We start from the raw sequence: 19,094 nt of genomic DNA, 5'->3' as shown, positions 1-19,094 counted from the left end.
GGAGTACTGGGGCCAACTCTCAGAGGACACGATATATCTCCTTATTTTGCAAACGAATCCTTTTTGAGTGTTTGTCAGTGGGTCCACACAGTTCTCCTCCTCTAGGGTCCTGTGTATCACAGAGAATTATCTGGAAATACTGAAAAAATATAAACTAAAGGCTTTGTTGGGGTTTCTAGGCTTGCGTTAAAATCATATTTATCAAGTTTTATTAAATGGAAGGGAAATCTTCAGCTCCCAGCAACAATAGACTCAATCATGTTGGCTTCTGTTTTATCCCAATATGAATAGCAATTAATTGCACATCAATAGCTCCCCATGTTTTGAACTAAATCAGGATGAGGGATATGTTTCCGTAACCCCTATGTGGATAATCAAGTAGAAAGGGGGGAGGTATGATGCCTTTGGCTTATGAGGGAGTGATGGCTTGATTATAAACCTCTTATGCAAATAACCCTATCCTCTGAGTAAAGAAATATAATGATAAAATATACTATCAAATTGGATGGACACTCATTACTTGATTTCTTTAAAAGAAAAAAAATAAAAAACATACTTTAGGACTTTGAATAAGTGTGACCCTCAGGTTTAAATACTTGAAAGTGTTTCGTTTCCAGTTGGTGGATTGTTTAGAAAGGATTAGGAGTTGTGTTTTTGTTAAAAGAGATGTGTCAATGGGAGGTGGGGGCCTTGAGATTTCAAAGGCCCACCAGGCTTCTCTCTCTCTCCCTCCCTCCCTCTCCCTCTCTCTCTCCCTCTCCATCTCTCCCTCTCTCTCTCTCTGTCTCTCTCTCTCTCTCTCACTCTCTCTCTCTATCTATCTATCTCTCTCTCTCATCTGGGGAGCAGGATGTGAGCTCTCAGGAACTACTCAGCCAGGTCTGCCTGCCTGCCAGCCTGCTGTAATGGTGTCTACCACGATGGTCCATGGACTCACCCTCTGAAACTGTAAGACCGCAATTAAATGTTTCCTGTCATAATTGATTTGGTCGGGGTGTCTATTCACAGCAATAGAACTGTAACTATGGCACACATCTTTCTGTCTATTTTTCTAATACTTCTGTGTTTATTTCATTAATGTTACCTGTTGTCCATTGAACAGATTTATGGATAAGTTTCAACTTTGAAGACAATAGTGCCAAATAGGAGTGACACTGCTAGGGGGTTTGGCCTTGTGGGAGTTGGTGTGGCCTTGTTGGAGTAGGTGTGTCACTGTGGACATGGGCTTTAAGACCCTCACCCTATCTGCCTGGAATTCAGTCTTCTAACAGCCTTCAGAGGAAGATGTAGAAAGCTCAGCTCCTCCTGCACATGCCTGCCTAGATGCTGTCGTGCTCCTGCCTTGATGTTAATATGTTGCAGTTTCCTCTCCAACCCGAATAGGCCCATACAATGAAAAAGCAACTCAATTAATGCGAAAACAATCCAGCCTCTAGATTTGGCAGATCCACCCTACACTATCCTATTCCTAGCTCCCAAATCTCTCATCCTTTGCACCTTTTATTTTCCAAGTCTCCAGCTTCTTCTTCTGCCACGACGACTCTCTCCTCGCTTCTTCTCTTTCTTCTCCCCTGATTCCTCTTACTTTTCTCAGTTCCCCATTGTGTGCTAAACAGTCCCTTTTTCACCTCTCTTCCTTAATCCTCTCCCAACTCTCCCCGCCCCCGTTTAATCCCTCCCCCTTCCTCAGGTTCTACTGGCTCAACTGGCACAAACTGTTTTCTCTCACCCTATTCTCTGATTCTAATCCCCCTCTCACTCCCAACTTTTCCCTCTGTACAAATCTCACGCTCTTGCCTTTATTTAACAAATTCAGAGTAAATTTCAAGGCCAACCACAATATTTCCCCCTTTTCTCCACTTAAAATACCTTTTCCCTATATATATGTGAACTAAGTATTATTACCATTCTGCAATTTATAAAGCCAACAATACACTCATCACCCAGTGCAACAATTTTGTTCATTAATAATGTCATCTATACTAAAAACTATACCTGACTATATCCTGGTTCTAGATCCTATGCCACCTTAAAACCACCCTAACAGATTTATCATCTTTCTCAATACTGAACCGTTTGGGTTGTCTATGAGACAACCAGTCTCCAACCACATCAGAAATCCAAGAATGATTAATATTACCTGAAAATATGGGAAGCACAAAACATGGCTTCCAAGCTTAGCCAATTTATAGCGACTGCTGATCACCTGGACAGTCCCCCTATTCCTTAATATGTCAGAGCATCAGTCTTCAGCCTTCTGGCACAGGATCATCTGACAGACTTTTGTAATGCAGATTTTGAAGGGCTGATCACCCTGCCTTGGCATAGATTATCAGTCGACTCTTCTGCATAATTTGTCCTTTTCTGGACAGTGTTTTGTCTGTAGATGAATTGAAGCAATTTGCTCAGTGGCTGTGTCACCACGATTTGAGCAACTCCATTGATGCTCAATTTCTTCTTCGAGTCTAAGGGGTCCTGTCAGGGGCAGACAGTTCTCTAGTCAAATGGTCTAGACAAAAAATGTCCATATCGGGTTATTCTGTGGACTTCTGACGCCCTTGAAGATTTCCTATCTACATTGGTGTTTCTGAACTGTTAAGCATAGACTACCGTTGGCCCTCTCTAATCGAAGTATTTCCAAAACCCATTTAAACTGACTCAGAACCATGACTTTGCAATCTGGTCTTTAGCTGGTACTGGTTAATCAATTAATTAAAAATAATGTATAATAGCAGTTATAGGACTGGGACTAAGACTTGTATTCTTAGATGCATAGTGGAGGCACAATGCTTATGTTAAAGTATCAATATTAATCTCAATTATAAATCAATAAGAAAGTATACCAATGAAAACCTCACATTTGTGTAAAATGCATTCTATACCAATGAAAAGATTGCAGCTTCAACTTTGTATCAATTACAAACATTTCTATCAATGTTAGATATAGCTGTAAAATTTTGTTTAAGAGTAAGTTTGCTAATTTGCTGTTTGTCTATTTCTCTAACTTCTATGTATTACTATATCACCCCCCCTTTTTTTTAACTAAGAAGGATAGAAAAGAGGAAAGGAAAGATAGCATACCCTGAGTTTAAATTCTCTAGTTCCCCATGTCCAAAGCTACATTTGTATAGTATCCCTTAAAAGAAAACATATCCACTGTTCTTAGAATAACCAGAACCCTCCATCCCAACATAAGGAACTGGGAAGATAATCTTTCTCATCTTCTTCCAGCTGAATTGGGGTGAAGAATTCCCTTATAGGGCCCAAGGGGAATTAGGAAGTGTTGGCTTTGTCGGAGTAGAGGTAGCTGGGATTTGCCTGCCAGTCACTCTGTGCTGAGAAAGTTCATCTCTTAGCTGACATCTTGACTATGACAGTCTGAAGGGGTGGATAAGTAAGCTGGACATTCTGGGAAAGTTCTGAAAGCAGGCCTTGAAATGAAGCAGCTTCAGTGTAATTGAAGGAGAATCAAACACGAAGTTGGACTGGAAGGTCCCGGAATCTCAGCATCCCAGAGTGTGTGTCATTTCAGGGCTGTCTTTCTCTTCTTTCATCCTGCAGCACACAAAACTGTACAAGCATCATATAGTTTTGTAAGCACATTACATGGAGTAAGCAGGGTGCACAGCTTAGTTAATAAAGATCAACAAAGAAAGGTGACTGCTTTTCTTCAGGTTACTTGGATCATATAATGAAACCGTAACATAATTTTGTAATACATGCCAATTTACAGGATGCATGTAATAACAAGTTATGAGAAATTCGTACTCAAAATGTTACTGGCTGTTTATAGTCATTTTAGTCTCAGCCAGTTCATACATGGAGACCTAAACATCCTCATATATACATCACCTATTTGTTGATTGTCGTAGTCTCCCTTTTCTTCTGTGTTGCCGAGGACTTCAGGAGGTCTCCCCATGACATGTCTGATCTTTATCAGCTTGGAAGGAACCCACAGCGTTTCTTCTCCTGTACAAACATAGGCATAACCCCTTCCCCAGCGTAACACATTTCCCATTTTCCATTCTGATGTCAGAATATCCTTAATATAAACAGGCTGGTTTAGTTCAGTAGTCTTTTCCACAATCAAATGTCTTTAAGCAGCTTTGCTGTTTTGTTCATCAGCATTTACAAAATTTAAGGTTAATAAAGCACTATGTAGCCTACCTCGGGGAGTTTTTGTTGCCCCTTTTTACCTGTTAAGCATCTCCTTTAGACTTCGATTAGATCTCTCCACAATCGCTTGTCCTGTAGGATTGTGTGGTATACCTGTAACATGTTTTATATTATAATATTCAAAGAAGCGCTCAATCTTGTTAGAGATACATGCTGGACCATTGTCCGTTTTAATTTGTATGGGTATCCCATTATAGCCATAACTTCTAACACATGTGTAATTACAGAATCGGCCTTTTCTGACGCTAAGGCAGTTGCCCATCGAAATCCTGAGTATGTATCTATAGTACGGTGTATGTATTTCAGCTTACCAAACTCTGTAAAATCGAGAACATCCATTGGCCAAATTTCATTTCTTTGGGTGCCTTTAGGGTTAGTTCCTGTAGGCAATGGAGTTTGATTATATAATGAGCAAGTAGGATATTGCCTCACAGTCTCCTTGGCTTGTTGCCAAGTGATAGAGAATTCTTTCTTTAAGCCTTTGCTGTTAACATGGTGTTTTTTATGGAATTCTGAAGCCTCTAGTGCACTTCCTATCAGTAGCTGGTCAATTTCATTATTACCTTGCGCCAGAGGGCCTGGCAGACCTGTATGGGATCTTATGTGTGTTATATATAGCGGGTAACTCCTATTTCTGATCTTTTGTCGTAGCTGAATAAATAGTGATGCCAATTCAGAATAATCCTGAATAAGTTCTGCAGTCTCTATGTGCAAAGGAACACTTTCTGCATATTGAGAGTCAGTTACTATATTAAGAGGCTCCTGAAAATCTGACAACACCATGAGTATTGCATATAATTCAGATTTTTGAACTGACTTTAAGGACTCTCAGTCACCTTGATTACATTTTCTGATTTATATCCTGCCTTTCCTGACTTAATGGCATCAGCGTAAAATGTAGGGGCTCCAGATATTGGGGTTCCCTTTATTATACGAGGGAGGATCCAGTTAGTTCGTTTTAGGAACTGAAATCGCTTGCTTTTAGGGTATCTGTTGTTAATCTCTCCTAAGAACTTACTGCATGCTCTTTGCAAATGTTCAATTTGTACCCACAAAGAGTCAATTTCTGTATTAGTAAAAGGTACCACAATTTCAGCCGGATCCATTCCAACTAATTGTCGAAGTCTCAATTTTCCTTTAAGTATCAATTCAGAGACCTTCTCAATGTAGGTTTTCAGTTTCTTACTCTGTTTATGTGCTAAAAATATCCATTCTAAGATATAATCTTCCCTCTGCATGAGAATTCCTGTACGGGAATGAGTAGAGGGTAAGATGACTAATATGCAGGCCATCTTTGGATAAATACGATCTAGATGTGTGTCCTGCAATTTCCTTTCTACCAAAGCTAGCTCTTTCTCAGCCTCAGCTGATAGTTTCCTTGGGCTATTTAAATCTTTATCGCCTTGTAATGTTTGAAACAAATTGCTCAACTCTTGACTGGTCAAGCCAATCACAGGCCTCAACCAGTTAATATCTCCCATTAGTTTCTGAAAAATCATTAAGTGTCCTTAATTGCTTTCTTTTGAATTGCACCTTTTGTGGCCTAAACCTTTGTAGACTTATTTTATACCCTAGATAATTAATAGAATCCCCTCTTTGTATTTTCTCAGGGGCTATTCGTAATCCCCAGCAAGGTAAGGTTTTTTCACTTCATCACACATTCTTTCCAGGATATTTATATCTGAATCAGACAATAAAATGTCATCCATGTAATGATAAATAATAGATTGGGGAAATTGTTTGTGAATCATCTCCAATGACGGTGGTACAAAATATTGACACAATCTAGGGCTATTCAACATTCCCTGTGCAGGACTTTCCATTGATATCTTTTTATGGGCTGACCTCTCTTGAGGGTAGGCACTGAAAAGGCAAACCTTTCCTTATCGCCTTCATGTAGAGGAATAGTGAAAAAACAATCTTTTAAGTGAATCACTATAATAGGCCATTACTTAGGCGACAAAGAAGGCAGCGGGATCCCAGGCTGCAGGGAACCCATCAGCTGAATAACCTTATTAATTGCTCTGAGATCTGTCAACACCCTCCATTTGCCAGACCTTTTTTTAATGACAAATAGTGGAGAATACCAAGGGCTGGTGGACTCCTCTATATGCTGAGCCTCCAGCTGCTCCTGGACTAGCTGTTCTAATGCCTGTAGTTTTTCTTTTGTCATAGACCACTGATCAATCCAGATGGGTTGGTCAGTCAGCCACCTTAGTGGCAAGGCTGTTGTTGTCTGAACAGCCGTGGCTCCTTGTGGTAGCAGTAAATTGTCAGCCTCTGTTGTATCTTGTTTATGGACAGCTTGGACTGTCTCTAACTATCCTTGATAACATTCCCTGACTGATTTAAAGTTTTTATTAGGAGCCTGATGAATTTCAGGGCCAGACCCTGAAACTGAGGGGATATTAATTTGAGTTTTCCACTGCTGTAGTAGGTCTCTTCCCCATAATTTAAAGGGTATATCAGCCACGTATGGCCTTAATTTTCCTACCTGACCTTCTGGTCTATACATTTAAGCCACCTGGTGCTTTGTTTTATTTGGGATAAAGTGCCAACACCTTGAAGCTGCATATCCACTCCTTGAAGTGGCCAACTAGTGGGCCAAGATTTTGGAGAGATGATGGTAACATCTGCTTCAGTGTCAATCATTCCTTCAATTTCAATATTGTTTACCAGTATTTTTAGTTTTGGTCTTTTGTCCTCTATAGACGTTGTCCAAAATATTCATTTTTCGCTCCCTTTGAGGCTTTTGGGATTGTCCATAGGACTTCCCTCAGACTCCTCTGGGCTCAGAACATCTATTTTTGAACTCATGCCATTTAATTGTTCTGAGGAAGAGAACTCTCCTTGCCTGGCATTGGGGCCTGCGAGAGGCCCCCTGGAAGTTTAATGGCAGGATGCGGCCCCATCTGTCTGTTATTGCTCTACATTGCTTAGTCCAATGTCCACCTCTGTCACATTTTTGACACATTCCAGGAGGCACAGTCCCCCTTTTGGTATTACTTTGGTTTTTCTTGCTGTAATATCAGAGATGACACTGCTCACCACAATTAAAACACTTGAAATCTTGGGTCATCTTTAGCTGCCCAGTGGCAGCTTCTCCTATCACAGTCGTATCAGGAGAACAAGATCAAACAATATCTGTATATCTAATCCACTCATCTATTGGTGCGGACCTCGCCTTCACTGGTCTGATTACTTCCCTGCATTCTGTATTTGCATTTTCAAAGGTAAAGACTCGATTATCGCCTTTCTTGCTGCTGAATCTGATGCACTCCTTTCCACAGCTGAGGTAAGCCTTTGTAAAAAGTCAGGGAAGGTTTCTTTAGAACCTTGTATGACTTGAGTGAATGCTTCAAGTCTTTTCCCTGATTCTGCGACTTTGTCCCAGTCCTTTAAAGCTGACAATCGACACCATGCCAGAGTTTCTTCATCATATACAGCCTGCACCGCTACTTCAGCAAAGCGGCCTTCACCAAGCAGTTGATCTATGGAAATCACTCTGCCCCTAGCTCTATTTTGTCGTTCTATCTCCCTCACTTCTTCTCTCCACCACGAAATCCATTGTATATTTTCAGCAGGCTCTACAATTGCTCTTACCATATCTTTCCAGTCTTGGGGGATTACTCTATTTTTAATAGCCCAAGAAATCAAGATTTGTTTTACAAATGGTGAATGCATACCAAAATTAGTTACGCTTTCCTTAAATTTCCTTAATTCTAACACATCCATGGGTTGCCATTCAAATTCTCTGTAACCCTGTGGATGATCATCGTTTGGAGGCTTTTGTTGTACACTAACTGGATAGACTAAAGTTTGTTTCCTAATAACCTTAGGTTGGCTTTCCCTAATTTTATCTTCTGTCTCTACTTGAGTTTTTTCTTTAGTTGTAATTTTAAATTCCTCTCTTAAAGTCTGTACCCATGCTTCATATTTCTCCTTCTGTCTTCCACCCTGTTCCTTGAGTTCCTGAATTCTCTGTTCAAGGCTTTGCTTCCACACTTTGAATTTTTCTTTATATTGTACTTCTAGTAATTTGTTATTCATTATCTTTTGATTGATTAATTTTGAAAAGTTATTCTCCAAGTCTTGCTTCCAAACCTCATTACTTTCTCTCTGCTGTTCAGTATGACTTGTGAGCTGTTGTATGTTCTGTTCTAACATCCTGTCTAGTTCCTGTCTACCACTTTTATTTTCATCTTTCTGTCTCTTATTCTGATCTACAATTTCCTGTGTCTTCAATTCTAGTGTTTCTTCTAGGCTACATTGCCAAGATTTAATTTTCTCTTTCTGTTGTTCATGTTGTTCCATAATAACCTGTATCTTCTGTTCTAAGCCCTGCTTCCATAATTTTAGCTTCTCTTTATGTATTATTTCTGATATTGCACCATCTGCCTTATTTTAATTTGCTAGTTTTAGATAAGTTATCCTCTAGACTTTGTTTCCAGATTCTATCTCTATTTTCCTGCTGTTCAATTTGATCTTTGAGTTGTCGAATTCTTTTTTCTAGTGTCTCTTCTAGCTCCTGTTGCCAAAACTTAAGCTTATCTCTCTGTTGTTCAGAGTCATCTATATATCTGAGAAATTTCTGTTCTAGCATTACTTGTAATTTCTTTCCTAAGGCTAGAAATTTGCTATTTTGGGCGCTGTCTTTTGAGAAGATATAGTACATCAAAAGAATGAATAAATGATAAAGTGTCTTTTTCCTCAAAATTCACAACCGTCAGACCATTCAAAATATCATTCCATAAGGCTCAAAAGATATTCATTGTGTTTCTCATCTTTAAGTATCAAAAATTTATATATCTCTCTTACATCAAAGTAGTATCTGATCCGAAGCCGTTTGTACCTTTTTCTCCCTCCGCTTCAGAACACGTGCAGTCCTCTCGATTCTTCCTAGACCCCTCAGACACAGTCTTCAACTTCTAATCCACCAGTACTCCTGCCTAGATCTCTATCAGTGCCCTATTCTGGGGGTGAGAGGGAAGTAAACTTTTATCTCAGGTTAGTTGAGTTCTAATGGATACGTTGGGCGCCAGTTGTTGCAGTTTCCTCTCCAACACGTATAGCCCGTACAAAGAAAACGCAATTCAATTAATATGAAAACAATCCAGCGTCTAGATTGGGCAGATCCACCCTACACTGTCCTATTCCTAGCTCCCAAATCCCTCATCCCTTGCACCTTTTATTTGCCAGGTCTCCAGCTTCTCCTTCTCCCATGACGACTCTCTCCTCACTCCTTTCCTTTTCCTCTCCTGACTCCTCTAACTTTTTCTCAGTTCCCCATCATGTCTCTAAACTCTCGCTGTCCCACCTATCTTCATTCCTCCTCTCGCAACACTCTCAACTGTCCAATCCTCTCCCTCCTCCTCAGGTTCTACTGGCTCAATGTCACCAACTGTCGTTTCTCACCCTATTCTCTGAACCTCTTTCCCTCTCGCTGCCGACTCCTACATCTGCCCAAATCTCTCACTCGTGCCTTTATTTTACAAATTCAGAGAGAAATCCAAGGCAAACCACAACAGAAAAGTAAGCTTTTTAGACTCTACCACCACTTAAAATTAAGCTTATTGGCCAAGTAACAGCAATTCACTTTGCCAAACACTAGCTGTTTGTTTATCTTCAAAGTCAACTTCCTACAAGCTTTTCCTGCTTAGAACGAACAGAATTTGCCAAAGAATGTTCGATTCAGAATGGAAAACGCATGTTTTGTCTATATAGAAAAGACTGCTTTTTACCGTCTAGAACCACTTAAAACTAAGCTTATTTGCGAAGTAAGAGCAATTTACTGTGCAAAACACTAGCTGTGTGTTTATCTTCAAAGTAAACTTCCTACATGCTTTTCCCACTTGGAAGGAACAGAATTCGCCAAAGAATGTGTGATTCAGACTGGGAAACACATGGTTTGTCTATATAGAAAAGTCTGCGTTTTACAGTCTAGAACCACTTAAAACTAAGCTTATTCGCCAAATAAGAGCAATTCATTTTTCAAAACACTAGCTGTGTGTTTATCTTCAAAGTCAACTTCCTACAAGCTTTTCCCTCTTGGAACGAACAGAATTCACCTAAGAATATTTGATTCAGACTGGGAATCGCATGGTTTGTCTATATAGAAAAGTATACTTTTTACCATCTAGAACCACTTAAAACTAAGCTTATTCGCGAATTAACAGCAATTCACTTTGCAAATCACTAGCTGTGTGTTTATTTTCAAAGTAAACTTCCTTCAAGCTTTTCCCGCTTGGAAGGAACAGAATTCACAAAAGAATGTACAAATCAGACTGGGAAACGCAGTTTTATCTATAAAGAAAAGTCTGCTTTTTACCTTCTCGAACCACTTAAAACTAAGCTTATTCGCCAAGTAACAGCAATTCACTTTGCAAAACACTAAGTGTGTGTTTATCTTGAAACTAAACTTCTGACCAGCTTGGGTCGAACAGAATTTGCCAAAGAATGTCTGATTCAGACTGGGATACGCATCTTTGTCTGTATAGAAAAGTATGCTTTTTCCATCTGGATCCACTTAAAAGTAAGGTTACTCGACAAGTAAGAGCAATTCACTTTGCAAAACACTAGCTGCGTGTTTATCTTCAAAGTAAACTTTCTAAACGCTTTTCCCACTTGAAATGAATGGAATTCACCAAGGAATGTGTGATTCAGACTGGGAAACACATGTTTTGTCTATATTGAAAAGTCTGCTTTTTACTGTCTAGAACCACTTAAAACTAAGCTTATTCGCCAAAAAACAGCAATTCACTTAGCAAAACACTAGCTGTGTGTTTATCTTCAAAGGAAACTTCCGACAATCTTTTCCCACTTGGAACGAACAGAATTCGCCAAAGAATGTGAGATTCAAACTGGGAAACACATGCTTTGTCTGTATAGAAAAGTATGCGTTTTACCCTCTATAACCACTTAAAACTAAGCTTATTCGACAAGTAATGGCAATTTAATTTGCGAAACACTAGCTGTGTGTTTATCTTCAAGGTCCTTTGTATTACTGGATATGTAGAAAGATATTGTGTAAATTTTTTTTGTCATGGGATAACTTAGTTTCTCTATCTATGTTAATAAAGAGCTTTGCTGGATACAGTAGCCTGGGCTGGCATTTGTGTTCTCTTAGTGTCTGTATGACATCTGTCCAGTATCTTCTGGCTTTCATAGTCTCTGGTGAGAAATCTGGTGTAATTCTGATTAGTTTGCCATTATATGTTATTTAACCATTTCCCTTACTGTTGTTAATATTTTTATTTGTTTTGTGCATTTTGTGTTTTGACTATTATGTGATGGGAGAATTTTCTTTTCTGGTCCAATCTATTTGGAGTTCTGTAGGCTTTGTTTATGTCTATTGGCATCTCTTTCTTCAGATTAGGGAAGTTATCTTCCTTAATTTTGTTGAAATTATTACTGTCCCTTGATGTTGGCAGTCTTCACTCTCTTCTATACCTGTTATCCTTGGTTTGATCTTCTCATTGTATCCTTGATTTCCTGTTTTGGGCTAGGAGCTTCTTCTGTTTTCCATTATCTTTGACATTTGTGTCAATGTTTTCTATGGAAACTTCTGCTCCTTAGGTTATGTCTTCTATCTCTTTTACCCTGTTGGTGACGCTCACATCTATGACTCCTGGTCTCTTTCCTAGGTTTTCCATGTCCAGGTTTGTCTTCCTTTGTGCTTTCTTTCTTTTTTTTTTTTTTGCTTCTTTTTTTCGGAGCTGGGGACCGAACCCAGGGCCTTGCGCTTCCTAGGCAAGCGCTCTACCACTGAGCTAAATCCCCAACCCCCCTTTGTGCTTTCTTTATTGTTTCTATTTCCATTTTTAACTCCTGGATGGCTTTGTTCATTTCCTTCTCCTGTTTTGTTGTTTTTTCAGTAGTTCTTTAAGGCACCTTTTTGTTCCCTCTTTATGGGATTCTACTTGTTTACTTCTGTATTTTCTGTTGTCCTGTATTTTCATAAGGAAGTCATTTATGACCTTCTTAACATCCTCCATCGTCATGATGAAATGTGAATTTAAATCTAGAGATTGCTTTTCTGATTTGTTTAGATATCCAGTGTTTGTTTTGATGGGAAAATTGGGTTCTGATTAGCCAAAGTAGTCTTGATTTTTGTTGCTTGTGTTCCTGTGCTTGCCTCCAGCCATCAGGTTGTCTCTGGAGTTAGCTTGTCTTGCTCTTTCTGACAGTGGCTTGACTGTCCTGTAGCCCTGTGTGTCAGGACCACTGTAGACCTTTTTTCCTGTTTTCTTTTAACCAGTTATTTGAACAGAGTATTTTGCTCTCATGCATGTAGTTTCTCCTGTTCACGGGCTTTCAGCTGTCCCTGTGGGCAGGAACCAGAAGGAAATTCCCATGCCTCTCCTAGGTCTCTCTGTTGGGGGGGAGGGGGCACAGATGGCACAAAATGTTTTCCTCTTTTGTCAGGAATCTGGGCAGAGAGTAGTCTCTTCTGGTTTCCCAGGAGTGTCTGCTTCTCTGAAGGTCTATTTCCCCCACTCTCAGGATATGGGTACAGGGAGCTGATTGACCAGTTCAGTTCAGATCCAGGGAAAGTCTGGAATGTGGTGGTCCTGCAGCTTTATTCCTCCTATATTCCTGTGTCCAGAGGCACTATGCAGTTTTTTTCTTGGGCCAGAGATGTTGGCAATGCTCGGCAGCAGTGTCAGTCTCTGTGCCTTGTACACTCTGTATTGCCCACATTCCTGGGTGATCAGCTTTCTCACCCACAGCGTCTAGGATCAGGGAGCTCTGGGACAGGATCAGGGAGGTTCAGGAGTCAGCTAGAAAATGGAAGGGCCTGGTCCCAGAGGAGTTCTGCCTTTGCGTGTCCTGAGTCCACCAGTCAGCTCACTTCGAGCAGTAAAGTTGGATTCACCTCTGGTCTCAGGCCTGAACTTGCTCGTTGGGCTGACTGTCAGCTTTCCATGAGGGCTGCAACCAGAAATATCCTGCCCCTACTGCTTCTAGGTCCCTATGCACAGGAGGCCCAAATGGAGCTAGGTGTTTTTTCTTGAGTCAGGAATGTGAGCAGAGTTCTCAGGGGTTTCCATCCCTCTGATGGTCTAAGACTTACCCACCCCACACGAGATTTGGGTTAGGATGCTTTTTTACCAGTTCAGATCCAGGTGCAGTTTGGACTTCAGGGCTACTGCAGCTTGACTGCTTCTATATCCATGTTTCCAGAGGCACTATGCAGTTTCCTCTTGGTCAAGGTATGTGTGCACAGGTGGGCAGAAGTGGCAGTCTCTCCTTCCCTGAGGTCTCAGTATTGCCCACTCTTCTGGGTGATCAGCTCTCTGTCCCACAGAGTTTCCAAAGGAGTTTCAAATGTTCATTCCTTATCCTCCAGGTATCCAGTCTTTCCAATTCTCCTCCATAGTGTGTTGGACAAGACCCCTCTGGTCAAGGGGAGGTACAACAGGCCCCATCAGACAAAGAGGGCTGCAAAACTTCTCCTCTTAAAGGTAATGTCAGTGATTTCTCATGTTCCACAAATGGATTAAATCCTGCCCCCTCTCCACATGAGACTTTAATAACTAAGACAGCTGCCAAAGCAGGGCAGAGAGTTATGTCCACTCACAAATACAGTCAAAGATTTCCTCCATCTCCACCAAAGTGCCTTATGCAATCTGCTTCGTGTAAAGTGAGTTTGAAACCTGATTCTGCTGATGAAGGGGATGTCAGAACGTCCCTTTAAACCAAGGGGACCTTCAACGTCCTCCACGATTAAAAATGGGCTTAAATCATCACTTATGGTCAAAGAGGGACAAAATACAGTCGCAAATCCCCATGCGAACCTCATAATATACATACCAGCCCAAGCAGAGACAAACCTTTCTGCATGTACACCATTAGTTCAAGGACCATTGCCAGTTTCAGAAGGGACTCTTGAGAGTTCCCCACCTACACAAGATGTGGTAGAAAATTCTGAGTCCACCCAAGGAACTCTTGTGCCTTCTTCACATAAAATATATATTCTAGCACCCTCACCATCTCCCACAGTATTTCAAATGTCCCTATACTACGGAGAATTATTCAAATATCCTCTACCACTGAAAAGGAACCTCCAGATATGTCATCAGGCCCAAATGAGCCAAGTTTAGCACAACACACAGTCAATGAGCCATGCAGACTCCATATTTATACAATGCAGAGAGAAGATACAACATCTCCTACCTCATCTGTGGACTGGAGTCATTCTTTCTTGAAAGGAGAGGCTCCAAAATTTTCCACATATACATCAGAGATGCTAGAAATTCCCAAAACTGAGCAGGATTCTCTGAGTATTACTCTATCTCATAAAGAGACTGTTGGACGAGAAACATCTACAAAAGGAGTTCTACCCACAGCCACATCTTAAGAAATGGCTTGTGTATGTGACACATGTACAAAAGATGTTCTAGGACATATTCCATTTGTAGAGAAGGTTATCGATCCAACCATATGTGAACGCGGTGTAGGGGAACATGAAATGCAAACACCAGTGTCTGTAGCATCCTCGACATCTGAGGAAAGGGATTCCTTGGATTCCATTTGTGCAAAAGAATGCATATGACCTCCGCAAAATTCACAGGAGGCTATAGGAATTTCTTAATCTCCTCAAGATCAGCCATCTTCCCCAAATACAGAAGAATCAACACACTCTTCCAAATATGCACAAAGTGTTTTCAGTCCTTCTTTATATCCACAAGCAGACCCAGAACATCTGCCAAATACCTCAAAGGCTCTGGATTTTACCTTATCTCCTGAAGGGGCCTTGGAAGCCGTTTTGTCTATCAAGCAGGCTAGGGAACCTGACACTTCTATACGAAAGTCTCTTTCAATTTCTCCAGTAGAAGAAATTTTTCTTGGAACTTCCACAATTACACAACGATGTCTAGAAACATCCTTATCTGCTCATGAGGCTCTCAGACCTTTCACATAAGTCCATGATGCTCTAGGAGAGGTCACATCTTCAGAGGTAGCTCTAATACCTACTCCCATTTCTGACATTACAGTCAGGATTTCTACACATATACACGGTACATTAAGACCTTCCTCATCTGAGAAGGATGTCTTAGGATCTACTCCATCTGAACAGCATGCTTTACAACTAACCCCACCTACCCAAGTAGATTTATTTCACATGTTCCATTCTGGGAAGAAATAGTCGACATTCTCCATCTACCAAAGTGGACCACAGGCATCCAGTTTCTAGAAACACAAGGTTAAGATTTGATCCTTCTGATGGAGTCTTGAGAAATTTCTCCTCTAAGGAAGACAGTTTCAACCTTCCCCCTTCTGCTAAAAGGGATCTTGTGCCTTCCTCTGCTGCCAAAGAGACACCAAAACCTACAACTACTCCTCAGGTGAGTCCCACACCTTCTCCATCTGTCCAAAGGACCATAGAATTTTCCAAAAATGATGATGGAATTGTGGAAAGTTGCCAATCTTTACAAGAGCATGCTGGACATTCCATATTGTCCCAAGATGCTCAAGTAACTCCTCTTCTACCAAAAAGACATGTTCACCGTCTGTCCTAGGGTTTCAGGGAATTTCTTCACCCCTCTCTAGGGCTCCAGGAAGTGTTCTCCATGCTCAAAGTGATTTGTCATTGTGCAAATTAGACTTCAAAAATACAAAACCATTTTTATATTCCCAAAGGTCTGAGGGAAAGTCCACATAGAAATTATCATTTAGAACTTGTGACATTAGCCAAAGTATATCAGAAAAATTCCATGTCTTCTAAAGCATCTAAAAATCAATCTGGCTCTAGCACTCTTCCTCGGAAACATTTACCATCAGACATAAAATCCCCAGAACCATCAAAATCTAAAAAGGGGTATCTAGAAACTTTACCATCTGCCAAAAGGTCTTTAGGATGTTCAGCAACTTCTCCAAGAGCTCGGTTAACCCAGAGAAAAAAAGAAATAAAGCCACCTGCCCAGGGTGTTTTCACAAGAACCACATATTTCTTCTTTTCTTTTATATCAAGACAGATGTCCAGCTTCCTTCTCCCCATCTCTGATTGCTTCATCCTATTTGTTCTCCCTCCCAAATGGCTCTTTACTCTGAATTAGAGGCCAATTAGTAAACCATAGATGTATGAAAGGAATATCTGAGATGGAGTTGCAGTCACAACAACACTGGTGACATCACAGAAGAAGCTCGGGCTCTCCAGGATACAAGAGAATTTTCATGCAGGGCCTAATGATGATGTCACTGAGAACCGCCATAGCCTACCTACAAACAACTATTCTTACATTGGCCAGATTTGGAGTAACACTTTCCAGGAGTGTCTCCTGGTTCACAGTGGAAACCTTTACATGCTACATCTCTCTAAAGATAGAGACTTCTCTCTGCCTCATTAGTAATTACATGCTCTGAATGAAGAAAGTTAGTCAGGGGCTCATCATGGGTCGAAAGGATCTAGGACACGGAGAGAAGGAAATTCTTCTGGCGATTAATTTTACTCCCAGGTCCAATCCTGTGACATAAAGTTCCATTCCCTAGGTTTTCTCTGTTTCCCAGGTGCCACTATTTTCCCTACAGACCTTTAATTGAAGGAATATTGTGCTACTTTTTCTGATTGTAAATTCATGGACAGGCAGCATTATATATGTTCCTGCAAGAGTACTCCAAAAGTTCTTTTTTCCAATTCCATTTTATGCAATGAATTTGGCAACAAACTTGTCCCAGCTATAGAGTGAATATAAGAGTGGAAATATTGTGTACCTACTTAATATGATCAACTCCAAATCCTTATTTTATCCATAAATTACCAGACGTCAGTAAAGCAAAGGACAACATGGACTATAGAATGGGCTTCTGTAGTCCTATTAGATATCAGTTCTCTAATATCTCCCTTCCTGTGTTCCCAGGGATTTTCGATGTTTTACCATGATTCTATCTTCAGGCCAAACATCAGCTACTGGGTGATGGGCAGCAAGAGGAATGGCTTGAGGTCCAGTGAAATCTCAACTTCAATAGGTTATAAGAACAGGAGGGAATCTATTTGGCACTGTCAAATGGATCCTATTTGGATAATATATTCTTCAAATAGTTACATAGAATCCATGTAAATATTCCATCAAAATTCATTGTTGTAGGAACCACCAAAGGTATATATATGTATATGTATATGTATATCTATATCTATATATCTATATCTATATATATGTATAGATGATAAGATACATATTAGATATATAGATATAGATATAGATATAGATATAGATATAGATATAGATATAGATAGGTATAGCTATAGATATAGATATATCAGGCACCAAAACTAGATATGATTGTTGAATCTAAGAAGTGTATTCTGCCAAGAAACAGATATAGATTTGTCATGAGAGACATGGCTAGAGCATGTCAAATAAAGAAGTGAATGATAGTGGCAAACCTGTGACCTGAAATGGCCCTCCTGTTGGTAGATTCTGAGAAAGGATTACAAGAGCTGTAGGAGGTTTCAACCCCATAAGAACAACAATGCCAATGAACCAGAGCTTTCTGGTACTAAAACAATATTCAAAGACTGTACTTGGACAGACCTACTCGTACAATTGCATACGTAGCAGAGGATGGCCTTGTTTGGCACCAATGGATGTAGAAGGCCTTGGTCCTCCCTTGGTGTGACTCGCAGTTAAAGGAAATATGAAGGGACAGTAAGGTGGTTTATAGAAGAAGTGGAGATGAACCAGTTAGGGATCTTATTGGAGCAAAATCTTAAAGGAAATAATATTTTAAATGCAAATATAGAAATTTATTTGTTTAAAAAAACAAAAAATGTAAATATAAAAAATGTAAGAAATAAATGAAAAGAAAACTGCCACCTATACAGAGCTGTTGACTCATAAATCTAATTGGTCAGTGTCAGGGAATGGTAATCAGCGATATAATAATGGAAAGACTGAGATCGTGAAGTTTCACTAGGAGCACTTCCTTCTTCCAGATATCAGTGTCAAACACAAACTGCACAATAGATATCTAAAGCATGGAGGAGTTTACTCTGAGTTAGGGACACAATATGTGTCCTTCCTTTCTTCCTTAGGTCCCTTTTCTTCTGGTCCAAAAGAATAAAGGCCACGCGTTCTCAGGAAACAACTGTGCCCTTCCCATCACTTGGCTTTTGAATAATGAAATGCATGATATAAACTCTCTGACTTCCAGGAACCATAAGAACAGAGAAGTCCAGATGCTTCTGAGAGGACCCCAGCTCCTGCTTCCCATATGTGGAAGGTTCAGATCAAGGCTATCTATTCAGCAATCCCACTCAACCCCTACCAAAGAGTCACTGAGCTTTCCCAAGAACACATATTTCTTCCTTTTTTTAGACCGCGACAGAAAGGCAGCTTCCTTCTCCCCATTTCTGATCTCTTCATCCTCTTTGTTCTCACTCCCAAATGGCTGTTTACTCTGAATTAGATGCCAGTTACTGAACCCTAGATGTACTGAAGGAATACCTGAGAGGCAGTTGTAGTCAGGACAACACTGTGACATCACAGAAGAAGCTAGGGCTCTCCAGGTTACAAGAGATTTTTCAGGGAGGCCTAATGATGATGTCACTGAGAACATCCATGGCCTACCTGCTGAACAGCTTTCCTTACACTGACCAGATTTGATGGTGCCCTTTCCAGGAGAGTCTCCTGTTACATAGTGGAAACCTTATGTACTACATCTCTCTAAAGTTAAGTACTTCTCTTTGTTTCATTAGTGGTTACATGTTCTGAATGCAGAAAGTTAGTCATGGTCCTGGCATGGGTAGAAAAGGTCTAGGAACATGGAGTGGAGGAGATTCTTCTGGATAATAATTTTATCCCCAGGTCCATTTAGTGAAATACAGTTCAATTTTGTAGGTTTTCTGTTTCCCAAAGGCCAGTATTTTCCCTACAGACCTTCAATTGAATGAATATGTACTTCACTCTCTTATTGTA

The sequence above is a fragment of the Rattus norvegicus genome, assembly GCF_036323735.1.
Source record: "Rattus norvegicus strain BN/NHsdMcwi chromosome 3 unlocalized genomic scaffold, GRCr8 chr3_unlocalized_1, whole genome shotgun sequence".
NCBI lineage: Eukaryota > Metazoa > Chordata > Mammalia > Rodentia > Muridae > Rattus > Rattus norvegicus.
This window is presented reverse-complemented; position numbering follows the sequence as displayed.